The sequence below is a fragment of the Neomonachus schauinslandi genome, chromosome 6 (assembly GCF_002201575.2).
Source record: "Neomonachus schauinslandi chromosome 6, ASM220157v2, whole genome shotgun sequence".
Taxonomy (NCBI): Eukaryota; Metazoa; Chordata; class Mammalia; order Carnivora; family Phocidae; genus Neomonachus; species Neomonachus schauinslandi.
Window position 1 is genome coordinate 31,380,994 of NC_058408.1, and position 15,277 is coordinate 31,396,270.

Sequence of the window (15,277 nt, forward strand, 5' to 3'; positions counted from 1 at the left end):
CATTATAAATAATTTTTTTTTATTATGTTCAGTTAGCCAGCATATAGTACATCATGTTTTTGTTGGAGTGTTCAACGATTTATTAGTTGCATATAACACCCACTGCTCATCCCAACACATGCCCTCCTAAATATTTTTTTAATTAAAAAGTATTTTTTTAAAAGACCATGTGTCATTTCTTAGTATGGCCTGAGGAACACCTGCATTAGGATCACCTGCAGTACTTATTTTAAACGTAGGTTCCCATCACAGACCAGTGGCTTTCCAAATCTGTGTTTATTATAAAAATCAACTGGGGTACTTGTGTTTTATTTTTTTTAAAGATTTAATTTTTAAGCAATCTCTACACCCAACATGGGGCTCAAACTTACAACCCTGAAAGCAAGAGTTACATGCTCTACCAACTATCCAGCCAGGCACCCTAGGGTACTTGTTTTTAAATGCCAATGCTCATACTTATAAGATCAGAATCTCTGACACAGACATTCTGAGGACCACAGTTTGAGAAACATAATAATAGGACAAATGTTTTGAAAATACAACCTATCTTGGTGGTGGCAAAAAAGCCACCCATATATTCTTGAACAGCTATACAAATTTTGTAAATCATCTTCAATGTACAAATAGATGTAACTACTTCAAGGAATCATGAAATAAATCCTTTAGGATTCATGTGATTAATCTCTAATCATTCTGCTTTGTAAAGCAGAATTTTCACTGAAACAGGGAACGTATATAATAAACAAACTGAGAACCAACTTCTAAGAGAGGGGCATGGCTACAGAAGTAAAGGAAACAGAGCCAATCATGATCTTTGAATCACAGCAAGAGAAGGTATTAGAGGGAGAAACTGGTCAGTGGCATTGCCGAACATTTCAGGCATATATACATGAAGCAATGGGGGCACACAAGTTATTTTCAATATACCAAAATGACAAACAACATGAAGGCTGGCTTTTATGAGTCAAGGTGTCTAACATAATGAAATATGTATTAATGAAATATTGACCATACGACCAATCATGAACTTTCTAGCCTTTACTGTCTTATGAACTGCCTCTAATTAAGTGCTCCTTCCTGGGACTGGCCTCCATAATGGTAATTTCTTGTCCCACTTGGATCCTATTAAATAGTGAGGATACAGCAATCCACCCTACTGTTCATCATTTTAGAGGCAAAAGAAATACTTCACCCCTGCACAATCAGGTACTCAAATATTTGCTGACTTAAATCAAGGCCCTGATATGGCAATCAGAGGTACACTGTCATCACTCCATCAGCAAGTCTTTATTGAGCATGTACCATGAACACAGCAAGATTCTGCTAATTCAGGAGAAGTGAAAAAAAAGAAGAAAAAAAATCACTGTGCCTACCATCAAAAACATTACAAAGGTAACACAAGGCAATATTGACTGTTATGGAATCTAGCAGAGTGTGTATTAGCAAGTTTACATCCTTGGATTTTAGGTTATTCTTATTATAAGAATAAGTCTATTTTTATTACTCCCACAATAAATGAAAAGGTCAGTTTAGATAATTTATAAGTTTCCTTCCAGTTCTGAAAATAACTGATTTAGTGAATCATACACTTTGGTCTCCTAAAGGGAAACTACAAGATGATAATAGTGAATGGAAAACTTGAGTTTGGAACAGCTGTTTTGTGGTAGCAATAGAATACTAACTACAGGGGTGCCTGGGTGGTTCAATTGGTTGAAAGGCTGACTCTTGATTTCGGCTCAAGTCATGATCTCAGGGTTTTAAGACAGAGCCCCACATCGAACCCCACATCAGGCCTGCATCTGCTGCATCAGGCTCCACACTCAGCAGGGAGTCTGCTTGAGATTCTCTCCTTCTCCCTCTGCCCCTCCCCCCATTTATGTGCACATGAGCTCTCTCTCTCTGAAATAAATAAAATCTTTTTTTTAAAGATTTTTATTTATTTACTTGACAGAGAGAGAGATAGTGAGAGAGGGAACACAAGCAGGGGGAGTGGGAGAGGGAGAAGCAGGTCTCCCACTGAGCAGGGAGCCCGATACGGGGCTTGATCCCAGGACCCTGGGATTATGACCTGAGCCGAAGGCAGACACTTAACAACTGAGCCACCCAGGTGCCCCAAATAAGTCAAATCTTTAAAAAAAAAAAAAAAAACTAACAGCAGATTACATATGTACAGGATAACCTAGGTGCCTTTATCTCTTAAATATAATTTCTACACAATCCTAAAATTCTGTTCAGAACAGAAAGATCAGGGCGCCTGGGTGGCTCAGTCGTTAAGCGTCTGCCTTCGGCCCAGGTCATGATCCCAGGGTCTTGGGATCGAGTCCCACATCGGGTTCCCTCCTCGGCGGGAAGCCTGCTCTCCCTCTCCCACTCCTGCTGCTTGTGTTCCTGCTCTCGCTATCTCTGTCTCTGTCAAATAAATAAATAAAATCTTTAAAAAAAAAAAAAAACAGAAAGATCAGAAATCTATAATCTGTATGCTAAAGAATCTGAAAGAAAAAGTATAGATTTAGCTTATTAAACTTTAAGTGTAAGAGTGACTGCTGTCCTTAAAAGAAGAGGAGAGATGCATACAGAGACACATAGGAAGACTGCCATGTGACAGAAGCAGAGATTGAAGTGATATATGTCTAAAGCCAAGGAACATCAAGGAATGCCGCCAACACCAGAAGCAGAGAAAGCATGGAATGCATTCTCCCCAGAGCCTTCAAAGACAGCATGGCCGTGTGGACATCTTGATTTCTAATTTCTGGCCTTTGGAACTATGAAAGAAGAAAATTATATTGTATTAAGCCACTCAGTTTGTGGTAATTTGTTGGGGCAGCCCTAGGAAACTAATAGAGGGGTTAAGAGCCAGTGCCCAGAGCATCCATTTCCTGGACCACGACAGTCAGAGTATGGTTCTGGGGACACCAAAATAGCTGCATCTTCCTTATTGTGGCCATGTCTTCATCAGGACAGCGACTGTGTACTCTCACACTGGCAGCTTTATGATCATGGATGAGGCAGCAACTCCCTTGGTGGCCTGGTATTGGGAAACTTTGCAGAAGATGGAACTCCACCCCCACCCCATGCCCCACAACCCTCAAATACTGTTAAATACAGTGTAATAAATTCCTTTATAAAAACAAAGAATGATTACAGGATAGGAGAACTGCTTAATAAAATACAACTCTTTATCAACAGCTAGTATTTGAAACACTCAAGGTCATAAAATGATAAAGCAAAGTTGAAAATATGCCATTCAACAATGAAAATATTTATCAAATGTAAAAACTGTATTAAAACTTTACTTTAGATATATGTTGAAGATGTTAAAAAATGCCAGTTTTTACTGAATACATTCCCTGCCACTATACTATCCTTAATGTGTTCTAACACCAAAGACTATAAAGAAAACAAAAGAAGTTAATAAGAAACTGAGAATAAAACATCAGTTTTTTCCCATAAATTCAATCCATCAATAAGCATTCTTCCTGTCTATCTTTCAATTTACTTGTATTTGTTAAGTAACACACCATGCCTGGAAATAAACTATTTGGATAAGGTCATGCCATTTGCCTTAAAAAAATTACCTACTGTCCAGTTCTGGGAGTCTTTAAGACAGTATGCAAACATATCACAGTATTTTACTATGTGGTCCACAGTTATATATAAAAAGCAATAGAAGATTTGCAATTCCTTACCTTTTAGAAGTACAATAACTTTTCTAAACAAATCTATTCAATTTTCCCAATCATAATGTAATAGAGGATATGTGGCTTTGTTATGGTTACAACCACAACAAAAATTACATTAATCTGCCAGGTAAATATGAGAATATGAGGAAAATATTCTAATGATTAAAAAAAAGCAAAACTGTAAGACTATTAGAAATAATATTTTTAGTTTTGCCATTTTTACTTAGTATTTAAGGATCTCTTTACAACTCCCATTTTTTACTGTCCAAAATATAACCCCCCCCAAGCCTCTTGTGTTTTTCCTGTCTGAGGAACCAAGGATTAATGCCTTCTCCCCATACTCCAAAAAACATAAAAACATGAACTCAAACAATGGGAACCACTAAATTATGAATATGGAAATCACAGGGCAAAGAGGAAGAAGAATTCAAGCAGAGAAGGTAGAAATGGCATAGAGCTAGGTAGGAGCCTGATCAGACAAAGCTGGGCCCCAGCAGAATGGGCAACAGGGCCTGTCATCAGAAAAACTGAGAACAAGCCATCAAAAGGAATGAGATCTTGCCATTTGCAACGACGTGGATGGAACTGGAGGGTATTATGTTGAGCGAAATAAGTCAAACAGAGAAAGACATGTATCATATGACCTCACTGATATGAGGAATTCTTAATCGCAGGAAACAAACTGAGGGTTGCTGGAGTGGGGGGTGGGGTGGGAGGGATGGGGTGACTGGGTGATAGACACTGGGGAGGGTATGTGCTCTGGTACGCGCTGTGAATTGTGCAAGACTGTTGAATCTCAGATCTGTACCTCTGAAACAAATAATGCAATATATGTTAAGAAAAAAAAAAAAAGAAGAAGGTAGCAGGAGGGGAAGAATGAAGGGGGGAAATCGGAGGGGTAGACGAACCATGAGAGACTATGGACTCTGAAAAACAAACTGAGGGTTCTAGAGGGGAGGGGGGTGGGAGGATGGGTTAGCCTGGTGGTGGGTATTGAGGGGGGCACGTTCTGCATGGAGCTCTGGGTGTTATGCACAAACAATGAATCATGGAACCCTACATCTAAAACTAATGATGTAATGTATGGGGATAATATAAGAATTAAAAAATTTAAAAAAAAAAAAAAAAGAAAAACTGAGAACAGCAGATGCGCTTCCTACCGCTGAACGTCCTAAAAACAGAAATAGGTGAAATGAAACTAACACTTAGAGCCTACTGTGGTATTTTTACAAAGATGTTTTCATTTATTCCTCAAAGCAATCTTACCTGAGCTGAGAAAACTACAGTCCCAACCAATCAAGTAACTCAACCAAGGAGACAAACCTGGGCTTAGTCTTTTTCATGATAAACACAGAAAATGATATTTGTGCACAGGGTCTGATAAAGAGGCTCGTTGTAGCTGGTGGCAACTAGCCTGGTAGCTGTGAATGCCCCAGGTGCTACCTGACCACGCTGAGACAAATATTCTGGCACACCCAGAACCCACTCCTGGCCAGGGCTAGGAAACTCTACTGAGTGATGTCAAAACTGCTGCATTTTCCATTTCATTCTCAGGCTTCTCAGTAGCTGCACCCAGGTAAGCCTACAGCCAATTCTTCAAACAAAGGGAGGAGGTACCCCACACATCCCCAGGCTACACACACCCTGACTGCAGGCCCTCCCACAAACACAAGCCCTTTCCAGTATTTTTTTTTTTTTAATTGGGGGAAAAAGTCTTCTATAAAAGACTTTTTTCTTAAACAAAAAAAAATCTGCCCACCCTCTTGCTCATGACAGAAACTTCTAAAAGAAACAAAGGCGGTCATTCCAATAGGTTTAAAATGAAAACTATGAGTTAAAGAAACACACCAAAATATATTTATATTAGTGTTATCTGTCAATCAAGCAAAGATTAAATATATGACATCAGATTTCAACTTGGTTTAGTAAGGAAGAAGCTAGACAGATACACATTCATTCAATGTCACAGGATGGGTGTGGGACCCCCAAGGAGCAAAGAATGGTAGAAAACCCTGAAAAGGTAGATAAATCTAAAAGAGGTTCATATAATTATGAAGTCTCTGAGATGAAACACAAAATTGGGGTATGAATAAGTGGCATTATTCTTAGGGGACTGGGAGAGATCAAGAGATTGTCACAAATGTCTAAAACCAAAAAAGGCCAGGGACACCGGGGTTGCTTGGTTGGTTAAGCCTCTGACTCTTGATCGCAGCTCAGGTCTTGATCTTAGTTCAGCTCTTGATCTCAGGGTTCTGAGTTCAAGAAACAAAAAAGGCTATAAAATACTGCTGTGGAGAATCCACATCAAGTCAAGCATCAATGGCCCAGAATCATATTTAGATCCTTGATATTATCTTCTAAAGCTGGGGTGGGCCTCCAACCTATTTGTATAAATAAAGCTTTATTGGAACACAGCCATGACCACCTGTTCAGGTACTGGCCATGACTACAATGATAGAGACTATATGGCTCACAAAGCCAGAAATATTTACTATCTGGCCCTTTACAGAGAAAGTTTACTAACCCCTGTTCTATACAAAAGCAGCCTGGAATGAAAAAGTTACCCTCAACGACTTACTTACACTGATTATCAACAGAAGACCAGTGGCAAGATTTACAGAAAGGTCTACTTTCATTAAGTAACAGAAAACATTTATTTCTAAAATTTTATAGACCAATTAAGTAAGTTCCGTTCATTTATACACTGTTTTGATTAACGCCCTGGATAGCTATTACAAAACAACTCATTGTAAGCACATTATATAAACAGTATAGCAGAGCAGTTATTTTGACAAAGGTTAAAAAAAGTTTTCTTGCACAAGAAAATTAAGAAATGCTTCATGATCATCTGTCCTTCTCATTCCCACCGCTCACTAAAAACCATGAAATACATTCCTTCAGTGTTTTCATCAGAATGAAAAAAATATTTTATATAGATATATAATGTATCATACAGGGATAATCAAGCTATTAGTCACTAAAAGAGGAATCAGCAATTTAGAAGTTTTATAACTCTAAGAGTGAATCGTTCTACATTAGTTTTACATATATTTAAAAATTCTCAACTGCCATTATATCCTGCAAATAAATACATTTCATTACAATTATATAACCAAATGTTACTCACCTATATTCCCTATAAAAATGAGGGGAGGAGGAATTAAACTAAAATAATCAAAAGGATGAAGAAACACTTCTTAAAACATCTAGCTATATATTTATGGAACTGTCAATAAAGTAACTGTTGATAAAACAATTCAGAGCGAACAATAATCATATATGTCATTTCCAAGATACCCTCAAGTATTATACTAAGTATCCAACCATGTTTTATGCATACTGTACTATCTGAAGGGACAAATATTTTAATTGAAGGAAACCAGGAATGTGGACAGAGTGCAACTTTGTGCAACTGCAGCTACACTGCAAATGTTTTAAATACCAAAGCCTATTTAAAAAAAAAAAAAAATCAAAGGAAACAAAACCTGAAAGGAATTTTGCAACTTATTATCTAATTAAGCAACTTCTTTTCCAAAGTTGCATTTACGTTATCACTATCCTCTCCTGTCCAGATACGCTGGCTAGGTTAGGAACACTTCAGAGATAACATTTTAAAACATGAGACAGTTTGGTTCCAGAAACTCAGTAAAAGTCTCTAATGATATCTCAGACCACATATTTAAGTGAAAAAAAGAAATCTACATTTCGGTAAAGGCACAACAGATGAGAAGAAAAGAATACCTAAATTATGGCGATAAATCAGAGCCCAAAACTGTCTATTGGAAGGAAGGTGAAGGGGAGGGAAGTATGAGGTTAAATACTTACTTACACAAACTGAAACTGCGCTTTCGGTCATTTAAAACGACAATTTTGATTTTTATTATTTGGGTATGTTATTATACTGGCCTTAAATCTCCCCTCCTCCACCAGTATGTTGCCATCATACCAGACGTGCTTTCCTCCTTCTTGGAGTAAGTGCTGTTTTATTGGGCTGGAAAAGAGCTCTTGAAATTGTCCAGCCAGGAAAATGTCTACGTGGGAAAAGGAATAGAGGGTGCTACAGGTATGATCTTCATAAATAAACCTAAATAGTAGTTTCAAGTATAGAATAAATCTGCACTCAAGTTACGCTCTTCACTTTTTAAATTGATAAAGATTTTTAACGGTGGCAAGATTCCCAAGTATTGTGGAAAAGCTTAACAATTTAGGTTCTGATATTCCTTGGTTTTCGTTTACAGAAAATTTCAGAGTAAAACTCCATCCACCTGGACATTTAGTTCGCTGACCACCTTCGTTTCTTATCAACTATAAAGCTTCAAATGCAGTGGTGAATTCAAGATGTAGCTCAATTATGAAACGAGACGTGCATGAGGAGTCAGAAGAAACTGGAACCTCCTCCCCTTTATTTTTACGTATTTCTCATCCCTCACACTGGAGTCCTCCACCAGCCATCCTTCGAGGAGAAACTTTCTCTCCCTCCTCCAAGCCTAGGGCCGAAGTAGGAAGTACCCGCCCTCCCGAGCAGGGAACCGCGGTGCCCTCGCCGCTCATTGGCTGCGGAGGCCGTCAGTGCTGCAGAGGGCCGGGCCTCCCGGCTGAGAGCAAACTCCCAGGCCCGCACTTCACCGAGGGTCCGGGGAATCTCCACCCCAGAAAAAGCAGCCAGCGTCCACTAGGGGTTCCTTCTCCTCCTTTTTATTTTGCGGGCCCTCCTCTCAACGTCCCCATATAGTTTCTGCCCGTTTGACTCCTCCACGCGGCAATTTTTCAAAGCTCCAACATCTCATCCCCACCCCAGCAAGCTCCAGTCCAGGACCAAACAGAAAGATGCTGCGGTTTTAGGAGTGAAGCAAGCTGTGGACTGGATCTCCCAAGGGTAGCAGAGGATTCCTTCCTCTGGAAATGATATAATTGCTTAAGTTTTCTGTTAACTGTTGTAAGTGCACTGGCCTTCGCCAAGTATTAAAGCCAAAAATACTCGGTGTCCATTCAGTAAGAGTTGCCACAAAGTATTACAGGGTTAGTTGAATCTCTTGTTGAATTATCCACCGTTTTCAGTGTTTTGTCCGGTTGCCCCTAATACTATGCCATTCTTCGACCACACCCGCAACAGCTCAAGCTCCTATACAGATTTACCACACACGCATTCTGTACTTTACCCTGTAAAGCAACCTGACAAGACACACTGCTGTTGTCTACAGGGAGTGTGCATACTTCTTGAAACTACAAACTCTTTGGAGGAAGAATTAGAAACAATGGTGCTAGTTATGATAGGTACCCAAGGCTCTACAAACTATGCGCATTCAATTTTTTCAACAGCATCCTTATGATCAGTAGTCAGAGGAGGAAAATCATTTCGTTTTTGTAATGCTTTCAGACTTTCAGTTCCGTCACCAGAACTGCTCAAGGATGGGAGATAACCTACTATAAAATAAGTATATTTTTAGTATTTACCCCTAATAAGGACTACAGCTATGAGAGAACACGATTTATGTGTTTGACACATCATCTCCCGAAGCCTGCAGTACACAGGAAAGAGGCAACAAGAGTTCTTTAGATCTCACTGCAGCATCCTCTAGGTTGTGTTGCTTCCTGACACTATCCTAGAGCAATGTGGTCTTCTCATTTTTCTTTTTTGGGGTCCCCTTCGTCTCTCTGACTTTGGCCTCAATTCTCAGTGTATTTATTTTCCATTGCCACCATCACCACCTCTACTGCCTTGCAATCTCTCTCACATTTGCTAATCCTGACAGGGTCCCACGAAAGCCCATTCTCCAACAGGTCGGCCATCCTCCCTGTACTTCTCAAGCCACTTCAGCTTCTCCCTTAGCTTCACGGCTCCCACCACCCACTCTCTCCAGTGAACTTCACTCCTCTGAAGTCTGGCTGCTGCCGAATCCTGACGGCTGGGCCTAACCAATCCGTGAGGGATAAATAACCGACGCCACCAATGAGCAGCAGCCGGGGGGTGGGAGGCGGGACTTCGCCTAAGTTCCTCGGGTCCTGAAACCAAAGACCTGTTGCCGCCGCCGCGGTGGCCGCGGAGTTTCTTAGTTACCGCGGCACCCACGGCAGCCTCGGGCCGCCAAAGCCCGTGCCAGGCACCAAGTTCCTGCCGCCCGCTCCCGCCACTGCCAACGAACCGGACCGAAACCCCCACCCAGCTCGAGCGCGGCGCACCCCGCCCCACCTCCCCCGGCGCGGGGATCCCGGAGGCCGCCCCGCGCCCTCCCGGCCTTCCCCTCTCCGCCCGGCTCCCGCAGGCAGCCCCACCCGGCCCGGGCCACCGGGCCCGGGAGCCCGAGACCCCCGCAGCCACTCACCAGGAAGCTGAGAGTTTTCCGTTCTCCTGTCCGCGAGGGACCCGGGGCGGGCGGGCGGCTCGGCCAGGCGGCCCCGCGGAAAGGCCCGTTGGGCCGGGGGCTGTGGCTGCGAGGCCGGGAGCCGATCGCCACCTCCCGCCGCGCCGCCCCCGCGGACGCTGCAGGCGCGGGCCCCCACCCTGCGCAAGGCGAGACGCGTCCCGAGTGCGAGCCTAGTGGCGGCCCATCCTCCCGCAACTCCCGTTCCTCCTCCCGCGGCCGCCGCTGTCAGGAGTGTAAACATCCCGGCATCCCCGAGGAGAGGGGCGGGGCAGGCGTCGGCCCCTCCCCGCTCCCGGAGCCTCGCGCCGCCGGTCCGGCCGGCTGCGCGTCGGGGCTGCCCGCGGGCCCCGCACGGCGCTCTGCGAGTGCAGGGAGCCCCGTCACCTCCCCGATGCAGCCGAAGCCGTTCTGGGGGGCCCCTCCGGCATGTGGCTCCTGTTGTCAGACCCAGCGCGGCGTGGAGTGCGTCGATCTGCCCCCTGAGCCCCATTCCCCTCCTTTGCGCCAACTTTCCTCTGGGCTGGGGTGGGCTGCTTTTTGAGAACTTGTCTTTTCCTCACTTGCATTTGAATGCCCCCACTTTCAAGCTGTAAGCTCAACTGGTGACGTCCCCTTTCTTCTGGATCACAGCGTTTTGATCCCATCCTCTCTTACTAGGTGGTTTGAACTACCTCTGCGCTAAGCACACCTTACATTAAAGTAAGAGTCCTAGCGTAGATAACAATGGCTTTTAGGACATTTCTGAAAAGTGAACGACTTATTTTGGTATTGGGAATCATTGGGAAGTGGGGGGTGGATACCCCAGACCCCTAGGACAGGAACTGCAAGACTACTACTACTTGAGTAACTGGACACGTATTACTGGAGATGACAGCTAGGAGGCAGTATGGAGTCAACCACGCCTTCATTCTAATCTTCGTTCAGTGATTATCAACTCTGTGACCCGGCAGCAAGTTATTTCACCTCTCCCGAGTATTAGTCTCTTTGTCTGTAAAACAAGAATGGTAATAATACTCATCTCTGGGACTAAGGTTAGAATTAAATGAGATAAGCAAGGTGCTTAAATACAAGAACCTAGCTTTTAAGTACTCATTAAGTAGCTGTTACTGCCCCTAGGTCTTTCACTAGTTTCACTTACCTACCAAAGGGATTCAAGCCAAGAATGAGTAGATTATAGCTCAAAGACTTCAGAAGTTAAAACTATGGAATTAAGATTTAGAAAGTTTATTTTTAGCAAGAAAAAAAAGTCAAGATCTCAAGAGGAGATGTTGATTCTGTTGGCTCAAGAAGTAATAAATGTACTAGTTACCGTTCTAAGGAATGAAGGTACAACAGTTACCAAGATACAAAGTCCTTGCTACCATGGAGCTTACATTGTAGTAGAAAGGCAATAATCATCATCATAAGCCAGTAAATACATACTATGTCAGATGGTGATTCATACAAAAATAAAGCAGGGTAAGGAGACAGGGAAGGGAGCATGCTGTTTGAAATACATTTATCTGGGAAGGCCTCTCTGACATTTGAGCAAAGACTTGAAGGAAGTGAGAAAATGAGCCATTTGTCTGTCTAGGAGTAAAGCATTCGACACAGAAGGCACAGCAATGCAAAGACCCTGAGTGGAAGTGGGCTTGGCATGTGAGGAATAGCCAAGAGATAAGTGTAGCTAAAATCCAGCAAGCAAAGGGAGTGCACTAGCAGATGTGATCAGAAGAGGGGATGGGGTACAGGAAGGGGACAAATGCAGAACCTTGTTAAGTTTTAGAATTTATTCTGGATGAAATGGAGAGTCCTTGGAGGAGTGACCAAATCAGACTCGGTTTAGGATATAATAGCAGCACTGTGGAGAATAGACTGCAAGTTAAGAACAACTAGAAGGGGAGATTATTCTAAAAGTCAGGTGAAAGATATTGATAACTTAGAACATTGTGCATATAGTGGAGATAATAAGAATGGTCAGATTGCAGATATATTTCTAAGATTTGCCAGTGGGTTGGATGTGGGGTAAGAAAGGAGGCAAAGATGAAGCCAATGAAGTTGGTATTTGAACTAGATCATTCTGTCACATCACAACAAATTAAAATCAGTCTGTCAAATAAGAAAAGTGTCACCTGAGTCATACACAAGCACACCTTGCAGGAAAAAGAACCAGATATTCCCAGGGTGAAGACATTTCAACCTGAAATGGCACAGGAAGTATGATTAAAGGTTTTGGGGGGGTTTGTTTATATTTTACTATCTTTTGCACCACCTTTTTAAAAAATGTAGATAGACTGATAGATAATAAAACATCCCAGTTTAAATAAATTTCAGATTCATCTATAGACCAGATACTTCATTGGCGTGAGGAAAACTTACATACCTTATGAACACTGATAGGCAAATAAATCAAAATGAGCTCCCAAAGCCTAGTAGCCACAAAGACTTAGTCTAAGAAATATCCTGTTAGTGGCTCTATGGTGCCCAAAGTACTGAAATCACCTGTATGTGTCCTCTTCTTTCACCTTAAAGGACTACAGAGCTACAGCTATATAGTAGTAAAGTGTTTTAAAAGTTGTTAAGACTGTCAGAAATGAGGGCGCCTGGGTGGCTCAGTTGGTTAAGCGACTGCCTTCGGCTCAGGCCATGATCCTGGAGTCCCTGGATCGAGTCCCGCATCGGGCTCCCTGCTCGGCAGGGAGTCTGCTTCTCCCTCTGACCCTCCCCCCTCTCATGTGCTCTCTCTCATTCTCTCTCTCTCAAATAAATAAATAAAATCTTTAAAAAAAAAAAAAAAAAAGAAATGAATCCACTGCACTTTCTCATTGTGACTTTTTATTGCCCTGTGTGGACATAAGGGAGGGTTGCCCCAGCCACTGGCCCTTGGCCTGGAGCAAATGCTAATGGAAAAACTGAGATCTGGCCAAAGAGGCTCCTCTGGCCCTGGGGATCATTACAGCAGAGACTAGCTTTAACTGCTTTTCTATTCATCTCCCGCCAACCTTGCTCCAAAAATGCTGTCTGGCTCCATGAAACGCATTAATTACAGTCTTTTCTATGAGCTGTGTTTATACCTAATTACTACACAATACATACCATTAACTATCAGGTTAACTTTGCTGTAAATGATATTTGATTATGTCACTTAAAGCCTGTCAGCTTACACCAAGGCTTCCTATTTTATTATTCATACAGCTTCACTGGCCCCACACAATTTAAAATAACAATTAAATGTAGAATTGATTACCAAAACCATTTTTATCCATAGGCTAAACCAGACCAGATGTTATATACCATGTTCATTGTAAATGCAACTTCTCTGTAAAGAGAGAAGCTTGCTAGGAAAAAAAAAAAAAAAAAAAGTGTTTTCCCAATGAAGGATGGTGAAGTAATATTAAAAATAATTTTCCTTTGAAAAAGATCCTAGCCACTGGGGTAGACCAGAAATGTCTAGTCTTCTTGACTCGCAAACATAGTGCTGGCAACAGGTGTACTTAAAAAGCTACTAGTGATATTGGCAGTCACTGAACTTGGCAGCTAAATGGTGATGAGGCTTAGTCAAGCTGTTGAAATGTCTGGACTGAACTGGGCCAAGAGGAGGAAGTCAAAGTGCAGACTGCAGACAACCCAAGGGAGATCACTTTTCTCTAGTCCTGGCTGTGGTCACTGTACAGTGTCTGAAAATAAATCTTTATCTTTCTTTGAAAACACTCATGAAAAATATTAGAAAGCTACTTTTTCACTCTGACAGCCCCTTGCATTTAATTTTTAGTGGATCACATAGATGAGCTTCCCATGAAAACAATAAAATCAGCCTTCATTTTATTCTCACGCCAAATCCCTAGAACTCAAATTCACAGAAAGGCAACTCTGCTGTCCCTAGCACCTAGTTATGGTATTTTGAGAATATGGTTCATAGTTTAAAATTGTGGCATACGTATGGTGGCTTTTTCCTGGCTATTTTTGTCATAGTTACAAAACGGGGGAAACATTTTCAATACACTATATACATATTTTTAAAATATATACTCTTAAAATGGAGGGAAATGTAGTAGTTTATACTGCTTGCAAAATAGGGAAGAAACAGTACCACTGGTAGTTCATGTTTATGTTACAATTTTCTTTGTTTAACAGAATCCAGTTGAATTTATGCATTTTGTCTCTTACTATAAAAGCCAAAAGTCCAATATGCAATGGGCCAAAAGTCAAAGCAATGAAGGAACTATATTCAAAAATCACTTCCCTTTCACACTTGTACACTCTACCCTTGATGTGGAGCCAAACAGTGAGTCCATTTCACAGGACACACTCTCCTCAACAATGGTAGCATTTTCACAGAGCGTTCACGAGCTCCTCTTTATTCTCTATGTTCATAGAGAGTTGTGGTGATACAGCAATCAAATCCCAAAGATAATTTTTAAAAGTACAGGTTTCTCTGGAATATTTTGTGTGCATGCATCTACCTGAGAAAGGGATGTTACAAATACTCTGGGATTTCACAAAGCTGAATGGATAGGTCTAGAAGAGGTCTACCTAATTTCTGCCTCCCTCTACATCCTCTGACTCATCAAGTCCTCTTTTGTGCTGTTCGCTTAATCTTGGGATGCACCAAATCCATTCAGGTTGGAACAACTGGAGCAATTTTCTATTTACTAAATAGGAAAAAAAAATGGCAAATAATAAGTATTTCTGTTTACTTTTAGTATTCCCGCATGGTTAAATTGAGAGAGCACTCTCAGGCTATAGATCCAAAAGCACATCCTAACAATGTCAACACAAGAGGTGAAAAGTTGCAGTCACTATTGTGTTCACCTTTCTAAGCCTCTTTGCTCATACTTCAGCCTTTCTTGCTCAAAACATACATCTCTTCATCTTTTTTTTTTCCAACTGTTCTATTTAATGTCCTAAGTGTACTTTAAAATACTTCAGTAATTATGTCTTAAGCAGTTCAATTGCACTGTTAATGTTCAATCTATTTGGAAATACAGGATGTGAGTAAAACCAGATTTGGAATCTTGCCACATCAAACTCAAAGATATACTCAAAGCCAGCTCTTATTGTCTTTATGACAATAAGCCTAGTCAATCATAAACAGCCTCAATATCCCCCATAATTCTGCTACTGAATTCACTGTTGGGTGAAATTCAAATTATGGGGACATTTTATTTCTTTAATCACTCTGTCATATCAACTTTTCCATCTAAAAGTTAGCATTATGTAGAGGAAGGAGTACCTAGAACAACACTTTGCAGG

General features: G+C 41.5%; 1 protein-coding gene across 1 annotated transcript in view; it reads right to left on the reverse strand.

Moving 5' to 3' along the window:
* The window catches only part of NEK7 (NIMA related kinase 7), a 169,523-nt gene extending 159,219 nt beyond the window's left edge, over window positions 1-10,304 (reverse strand). Inside the window, exon 1 of the mRNA XM_021682732.1 lies at window positions 10,004-10,304. The gene's annotated coding sequence lies outside the window, so the exon portion shown is untranslated. The remainder of the gene's footprint in view (window positions 1-10,003) is intronic.
* Window positions 10,305-15,277: the final 4,973 nt, after the last annotated feature.